Below are 9288 nucleotides of genomic sequence, written 5' to 3'. Positions count from 1 at the left end.
CGCTAAACAGGAAGTCCTCTGTGGGCTTCACAGCAGCCACCTCATTTGCATGTTCACACACTATCTAAAAATAGCTCGCAGCGCACTGTCGTCACACACAGCCTCGTTTCACACTCAACTCTCTATGTTATTTTACAAAGACGTCTTATATTTACAATCACTCACAGGCCTGAAAGTTTTAGCGCCTACACAATTTTGACAAATTTAAGATAACGGGTCCAACCGAAGAAAGTCCAACTTTTTTGTAATCAATTAACCAGTATCAGACTCGAACTGTATCTGGCCTCATCTCTAAAGTCCCTACCTCAATTTAAAGTGCCCAAAAAAGCGCAGATAAGGAGACTCGAACTCCTAGTTATTCTGGAGTGCCCCAAGCTCCACAGTGACCAACTGAACTAACCCTGTTCGCCGACAGGTCAAGGTCGCGCGTCCGCGGCCAGGAGGGAGCGTAACCTCCGGGCTATGCGCCTCTTAGTGGACTCTAACCACCGTTCTAACAAAATTTATAATACTTTTAAACCGCCGTCAACCCTCTAAAACAAGAGTATGACCGACGCAGATGCAACGTTATGGACAATGGAGCCTCTAACTCTCAACATGGCCAACACAGATGCAATCCTTTAAACCAATGGAGACTCTAACTCACAAAATGACCAATTCCCTATCCAACTACCTGAGACTCTAACTCAGTATTATTTTCCTTTACCTTGGGACTCTAACCCAGTATTATTACCTTTACCTGAGACTCTAACTCAGTATTATTACTTTATCTTGGGACTCTAACCCAGTATTATTACTTGTAACCTTACTTCAAGTTTCAAAACTCATGAGATTTTTCATCAAAATCAAAACAGACACTCACCGGCAACTTTTACTGAATAGACATTTAATTTTATCGTCCAATTCAGCACACTTCGGATAAAATCAACAGGCCTGTGCCTACCACTTTTATAAAGGCGCCTGTCCACTCAGTTCGATTGCCGGATAATGTCTGCCCGTCTGACCACCTCGGACCGTCCAAGCCTCCAAAACTTCCATCCCAATACCACAGGACGAGCCCCCAAAACTGTTACGGATTCAAATATTGGGAATGGATACAAGAGGAAAACCAAAATAACCACACTGGTCTGGCCGGGTCAAGTCAAACGATGATTTAATGAACACACGCGTGGGAGATGGACACCATACAGCAGACAGCATCAGATCTCAAAATGGTGGAGCCTTGATCAAACTTTTATAGCCTCTAGTGGCCCCCACCTAATCATAAAAGCCTAAACATTCACATTCTTTCTCTCACACAGCGCCTAAGCTACAACCTTGGCTCCCTGTTTATCTGCTCCTGCTGATGGGGCAGAATGCTCTGTTCTCTTCCAATCAGACAAATAAGGCGATGACTTTCTGTGAACAATATTTTCTTATAACTCAGCAGTATAATGCATCACAAAACAATATCATTCATTCACAATAAATCAACAGTCTAATGTACTGCAAATCAGTTTACCAAATGTAATAATTATCACCTTCTTCTAGTTCAGGAGCATAATGCAAACTAAAACTACATAATAATTCACAATCTTTAATTAGGGGTCTAACATGGCATAAAATAATATCATAATCCGACAGCGGGTAAAGGGTAAGAAAGAGCCGGTGTAGACAGCGCATCCGGTCCTGCAGCATGTCTGCGCTGGTCCAGTCGACTGCCATCTTCCCCGGTAGGGCACAAGCGTCGAAGGCGTTTGGAAAGGGAGGGGGGATCAGTTTGTGCATATCAGTGTATGTGTGTGTGTGTCCAGAGTTCAGCTGAGACAGTGTCCTTCGCCCCGCCAGGCTAAGTAAACAGTCTTCCAGCCAACCCAGGTGGCCTTGCATGGAATGGGAAGGAACAGACAGGAACACAGTCGTTATCAGGGTGTTTTGTTCAGCTCCAGCCTTAAGGTGGCAGCTGGCGCCGAAGGGGCTACCTTACATACTTGATAATATTTATTTGAGAAAAAAGCCTTGGCAGCTTACCATTTTTTTAAAAAATCCATATTTTTTTAAGATGGAACAAGGAAAAGCAAGACAAATATATACGCTCACTGTCTTTAAGACTAGCTAAGAAGTAAATCATGCTAGAGAGAAAAAAGAAAAACTATTCTGTCTATGTAGATAGAACAAACTAATATAGAAAAAAGACACCTGTGCCTGTCATGTTGGACATCCTCCTTGAACAATCTTTGGATCCATGTTTTAAACTGTTTAGTAGGGGTAAGTTTATTTAATTAACTGATGGATTAGACTTGACTAAGAAAAAAAGTTGGAAATTCATGAATAAAAAAATCCCCACAAGTCTAAAGTTTGTGTAGATGCATCCTGTAGCCCAGGTTCATAATACTGACATAAGACTGAATCTATACATTCAGTACATTACATAAATACGTCCCTTACATTTACTGGAGGGGCATGGGCAGTGATTGCATCCATTCAGTGGATGTTGTGTGATTGGCTGTTCAGAACCATATTATAACCAAATAAGCTGTCAATCAAATGCAGTAAAATATGACAAAAATAGATGTGTGTCTGTTTTGATTGCAACTAAAGGATCCCTGTCTCATGCTCTGCAAGAAGACTGTCTGGTTGGACAACTGTGGTATGTGGACACAAAGTGAACTTCTGTCTATATACTGCGCAGGTTTTGCTTCATGCTGCAACCAGTTTTGGCTAGGGAGATGACATAAATAGACATTCTTGTTTTCTTTTATGGACATTCTGTTGGCAATACTTAAAAAAGCAATGCTGATTGATATTATATGGTGAGAATGAAAAGGTCACCTGATCAATAACATTATTAATTACACTCAAATAAATTTCAGACTCTATGTGACTCGAACTGAGACATTAAGGACATTTTTATTTCTACTGAAAATCTGTTTAGCCTTATTCACGACTACCATTTCCTGTTTTCCTTAGTGGGAAAATAACAACAGACTGCTACCGAGGGCTCACCATGTAAGAGTGAAGGCTTTAGGGAACTGAACTGATGATGTCTGCTTTGTGACTCAGTTGTTTACAAGCTTTTTCCACAGTAAGAGAAGAGTGATGTATTGGGAGCTGTCAGCTGGCCTATAAAACTGTACATCAGAGAGAAAAGACAAAAAGAAGAAAAGCTCTTAACAAGTTCAGTGAAACACATTTAAGTTTTAATTTATGAATAAAAGAAATCCACTGATTTTTCAAATAATATAAGAACTGTATCATTTATCATGACCACTGCAGTCAAATTATTTAAGTCTATGAATGACCTTTGAAATTTCTGGCTTTACAAAAATTAAACCTTGCAAGGCAGTTTTCAACTGCCATGAAACTAAGTACCTGACATCACACAGTTGTCAAACTGTTGCAATTTATTTCTGTCTCAAGTTTAACATAGCCTTCACTCTGCCTTCAAAAAGGAAGCAAAAAGCATTTTCTCTCACCAGTCACTAGAAACCAACACATCCACCTGAAGTTGATGTAATTTTAAATCAAAACTGATGTGTAGCCATGACAATCCTTGCTTTCCTAGTGTTTTATGAGAGGCAAAGCAACTTAATAAAAAGTTCCTTTATTTGACCTTCAGCAGTCTAGCTTTATAAAAAACAACAACAACAGAAAACTGGCTACTCTTCACCACATAACAAGGCTTCAGAACACTCCAATCCATTCTTCCAACAGTTCTACTTAAGCTAAGCAGGGCAAATTAATGTGGAGCCACAGTCCTAATGTGTCCTTTGATGCATGGCCCATGAGGTAGTATTGTTACCCTCAATATAACAGTCATCTGTTAATGGAGTTGTAGGGGAGACCGGGGATAGTTGTAACATTTTTGACATTTCTGTCTGTAAATTAGAGCTCTTTTAAGGTAGTGGATTCAAAATGTAATGCAAAGTATTTACATGTCTCGGCTATTAAATAGTGCAGCTATTTTCTCTGCAGCACAATTACCCATTGCATGATATGGCCTCAAACACAAAGAGTGAAATGTTACAATTAACCCCATAGTCTGGGTTAGTTGTAACATATCCTGGGGTGAAATGTAACACAATGAAATAAGGGTACTAACAAAACATTAACATGTGATCTTTGTTTATTCAACACATGAATGCACTTAGAGCCATTTATGTAGCTGTGTGTGTGTGTGACAGAATGCAGAAATCTAGCTTTTGAACATATGTCAACCCCCCAAAAAAGACAAATTATGGAATTTTCTGCAACTGAATATTTCATTAATTTTGGTTGGTCTTCCTTGAGTTTGGCCTCATTGGCTCGGTGGGCATGGTAACCTACAACTCTTGCACCAATTTTGAACATAACAATGAAGCTGAAAAAATGTAGTTGTTCACCAGCATCGCAATTCCATTACTTTTTATCATGGCTTACCTTGGTGTGGTTTGCAAAGTGCTTCAGAAAGATGAGGAAATCTGTTTCTTGCACCCATCCTGATTTATTTCCTGATGTCGTTGGCCCAACTTGTTTAATATAAGTTAAAGTAATAGTGTGGTAAGTTGTAACATCTGCATTATTGTTACAACTGACCCAGACTGTTGCTGTTACAACTGACCCAGACTCCTATAGCCATGAACTAGCTAACATTACAGCCAATGGCTAAAACATTAGCACTAAAGACCTACACAGAATATATCCCCATAGACATACAAATAACATAATTTAAGTTTGATGAGTTTAACTGCAAAGCAGATAATGCTATTAGAAATTGAAATAAAGTAAAAAAAACTTACTTTTTGGCATACAAATTACTTTTTTTCGTGTTAAATTGTCTGTGTTTGACAAAATGTGCTGATTTTTCACATGTGATAGCAGTTCTGAATTGGGCATGCACAGGATGAGTCACATCATTTGAAACTTAGCCCTGATTGGAGAAATTGGAAGTGTTACAACTGACCCACGTTACAACTATCCCCGGTCTCCCCTACTACATCTCACATTTAATTGAAATTGCTTTAAAATGACTTTTCCCTCCATGCCTATTGCCATGACACCTCTATCCTAATGTCTCAGTAAGAGAGCATCCCATCTCAACTGAGCTGTTTGCACATTATCTGTGGAGCTGTTGTCTTTTAAGAGAAGAGGTGTGTTATCAAAGTAAACAACATCATTTCATGACAATAGCAAGTAATGGCTTTGTTTGTTATTGTGGAAAAGGCCTTTTTAATTCATCTCCGTCCTTGTGTATGTGGTGTGTTGCAGTGATGGATTGTAACAATATGACAACTCAATCAAAGCAGGGCTGTGATAAAACCCACACAAATGGACAAAACTATCTCAAAGACCAACTCATAATCTAGAGTCACCCAGAGTTTTTTTTAAGGAAGAGATCTCTAACAGAACCAGGGATAAAGGGTTACGTCAGGTGAAAGAAACAAAAGGAAAAAGAAGAGCAAAGAGGCCACAAGGCTAAATGAATACAATTCAATTCAATTCAATTTTATTTATATAGCGCCAAATCACAACAAATGTCGCCTCAAGGCGCTTCATAGATACAGAGAAAAGCCCAACAATCATATGACCCCCTATGAGCAAGCACTTTGGCGACAGTGGGAAGGAAAAACTCCCTTTTAACAGGAAGAAACCTCCGGCAGAACCAGGCTCAGGGAGGGGCGGCCATCTGCTGCGACCGGTTGGGGTGAGAGAAGGAAGACAGGATAAAAGACATGCTGTGGAAGAGTGACAGAGATTAATAACAGATACGATTCAATACAGAGAGGTCTGTTAACACATAGTGAGTGAGAAAGGTGACTGGAAAGGAAAAACTCAATGCATCATGGGAATCCCCCGGCAGCCTACATCTATTGCAGCATAACTAAGGGAGGATTCAGGGTCACCTGGTCCAGCCCTAACTATATGCTTTAGCAAAAAGGAAAGTTTTAAGCCTAATCTTAAAAGTAGAGATAGTGTCTGTCTCCCGAATCCAAACTGGAAGCTGGTTCCACAGAAGAGGGGCCTGAAAACTGAAGGCTCTCCCTCCCATTCTACTTTTAAATACTCTAGGAACAACAAGTAGGCCTGCAGAGCGAGAGCGAAGTGCTCTAATAGGGTGATATGGTACTACAAGGTCATTAAGATAAGATGGGGCCTGATTATTTAAGACCTTGTATGTGAGGAGCAGGATTTTGAATTCAATTCTGGATTTAACAGGAAGCCAATGAAGGGAAGCCAAAGCAGGAGAAATATGCTCTCTCTTTCTAGTCCCTGTCAGTACTCTTGCTGCAGCATTTTGGATTAACTGAAGGCTTTTCAGTGAGTTTTTTGGACATCCTGATAATAATGAATTACAGTTGTCCAGCCTGGAAGTAATAAATGCATGAACTAGTTTTTCAGCGTCACTCTGAGACAGGATATTTCTAATTTTAGAGATGTTGCGCAAATGGAAGAACGCAGTCTTACATATTTGTTTAATATGTGCGTTGAAGGGCATATCCTGGTCAAAAATGACTCCAAGGTTCCTCACAGTGTTACTGGAGGCCAAGGTAATGCCATCCAGAGTAAGAATCTGGTTAGATACCATATTTCTAAGCTTTTCAGCGCCGAGTACAATGACCTCAGTTTTATCTGAGTTAAGAAGCAGAAAGTTAGTGGCCATCCAAGTCTTTATGTCTTTAAGACATTCCTGCAGTTTAACTAATTGGTGTGTGTTATCTGGCTTCATGGACAGATAGAGCTGGGTGTCATCTGCATAGCAGTGAAAATGTATGCTATGTCTTCTAATGATGCTGCCTAGGGGAAGCATGTATAATGTAAACAGAATTGGTCCTAGCACTGAACCCTGTGGAACTCCATAATTAACCTCAGTGTGTGAAGAGGACTCTCCATTTACATGCACAAATTGGAGTCTATTAGATAGATATGATACAAACCACTGCAGTGCAATACCTGTAATACCTACAGCATGTTCTAATCGCTCTAATAGGATATTATGGTCAACAGTATCGAATGCTGCACTAAGGTCAAGAAGGACAAGCACAGAGATGAGTCCACTGTCAGAGGCCATAAGAAGATCATTTGTAACCTTCACTAAAGCTGTTTCTGTGCTGTGATGAACTCTGAAACCTGACTGAAACTCTTCAAATAAACCATTCCTCTGCAGATGATCTGTTAGCTGTTTGACAACTACTCTTTCAAGGATTTTTGATATGAAAGGAAGGTTGGAGATTGGCCTATAATTAGCTAAGACTGCTGGGTCTAGAGATGGCTTTTTGAGTAAAGGTTTAACTGCAGCCACCTTGAAGGCCTGTGGTACATAGCCGATTATTAGAGATAGGTTGATCATATATAAGATCGAAGAATTAATCAATGGCAGGACTTCTTTGAGCAGTTTTGTAGGAATGGGGTCTAAAAGACACGTTGATGGTTTGGAGGAAGTAATTATTGAAGTATAGAATACAGGGAAGCCTAGATAATAACTGCAGTTAGCACTCTAGACAACAGCTACTGACATTGTTGAATGTAATCTGCTGTTTTCCTTGCATAAACTCAGTGATCACATTGCAATAATGTTTTTCATTACAAATCACCAAACATGCCTTTGTTTCCCTAGCAGTGTGCTACAATCACCAGATTTCAGCTCATGTAGAGGAAGAAAAAGGTGGAGCCATCTTACAACGTTGGAGGAGTGAAGATACGGGCATGTCGATTTTTTAAATTATACAAAAAGATGAAGACGACATTAAAAACAGGAATCCAGGCACCAAACAGCTGTTAACACACAGCACTCACAAAAACAGCATTCTAACACAACGTTACAGTGATATTCAAGCTGAGTGTGTCGTTACCTAATCTTAAATATGTAACAAAAGCAGTGATGAGCAGTCATTGTGGCTTCCACTTCTACATGTATTTTTAAAGCAGTTGTGGTTGTGACTGTGTGGAACTTCTCTCTGCTTGGTAGTGAATAATTACCATGCAGATGTCAAATCTGTTAAATGTAAGCTGAGCAGTGAAAAATAATGTGACTGACATTAACATGGGGATTACTTTTTTGATAAACACACCAGCCTGGAAGGTAAAATTGGTTTTTTTTGTTTTTATTGAAAATGGCTGATAGATAAACAGAGTGGTAAGAACAACTACAGATTCAGCGTGGCCCTTCATGTGAGCATGTCTCTCCAAATCCTGTCACACAATCACATGATGAGATAAGCTTTGATTACATCTACTTCAAAAGATACCGAGCTATTGACTGAGCTATTGTGCTCACTCAGTCAACACCTCGCCTTACTGCAGCTCTGAAATGCTGACTCTGAAACAGCCCATGAAATGGAATAATATTGGGTATCCACCTAACTCCTGACTTTAGATTATTAACACTCACCTTTGTTTTGATAATGAAGAATTTCTCAAACCGGAGAATTGCTGTTCTATACAAATCAAGACTAAGTACAATACTCAGGCTGGTGATGGATATGGATCTGTGTGCAATTAAAGAAATATGAGATTGTTATTTTGTGCACTTTGTTCATATGATTTAAATATTTGTTGTTTGAAACAGATCAACCCTGGACACAGTTGTTATGCACTTATACACTGTACAGTATTGGCCAGCAAGCTACAGTGATTTTTTATTCCATCTCCTGTGACTTAAGACTATGAATAAAACATTCAAGATAGAAGGAAACACAGAGGGCACAGCCTCTGATCCTCCCACAGGCCAGAGCAATGTAAAGGTTTTGACTTTTTAAAAGCATTAATTATTTTACTTGAGTGATTCTTTGTTTCTCTTTTCTTTTTCTCAGTGAGTGATTAAAGAAAATTGACCATGCATGTCTCACATGCATGGTCAACTTAGACTCACCAGTTTACCAAACATGCCTGTGTTTGGATTGTGGAAGAAGGTGGAGCACTTGGAAGACTGCAGGTAGGTACTTAACAGTACTATCATCAGACTGCATCATGGCTCCCAACGAAGAAATCAAACTGCATGAAATACAATAACAAAGGAAAATCATCATCTCTACTCATCTTGGTTTGTGTCAGTAATCGAATCACTTAACAATACACTAAGCTAATACGGGAGGGGAAAAGGAGGGAGGAACAACTAAGCTGTAGTGCCTCTTCACTTCACTGTGCAATACCTTTTGTGCAATACTTTTTGTTAATAGTCAACGGTGCAATAGACCTCAATACTTGAAATGTGCAATTCACCTGTATTTTTTTTTTATTCCTATTTATTCTATTTATCCCCTTCATATATTTTATTTATACATGTCTCTGTATTTATATATGTGTGTGTGTATATATAATATTCTGCTCACG

The 9288-nt window shown here is 39.3% G+C and overlaps 1 long non-coding RNA gene across 1 annotated transcript; it reads right to left on the bottom strand.

The window, feature by feature from the left end:
* Window positions 1–1768: 1768 nt before the first annotated feature.
* On the bottom strand, window positions 1769–9037 carry LOC146504914 (uncharacterized). Its single transcript, XR_014877578.1, has 2 exons — window positions 8828–9037; window positions 1769–3110 (listed from the first exon to the last, which is right to left on the bottom strand). It is a non-coding gene; the product is annotated as an uncharacterized LOC146504914 (long non-coding RNA).
* Between the last annotated feature and the right edge of the window lie 251 nt (window positions 9038–9288).

Source organism: Neolamprologus multifasciatus, chromosome 13 (genome assembly GCF_963576455.1).
Source record: "Neolamprologus multifasciatus chromosome 13, fNeoMul1.2, whole genome shotgun sequence".
Taxonomy (NCBI): Eukaryota; Metazoa; Chordata; class Actinopteri; order Cichliformes; family Cichlidae; genus Neolamprologus; species Neolamprologus multifasciatus.
The sequence above is the reverse complement of the archived record's forward strand: the minus strand, read 5'-3'. Positions and strand labels throughout refer to the sequence as shown.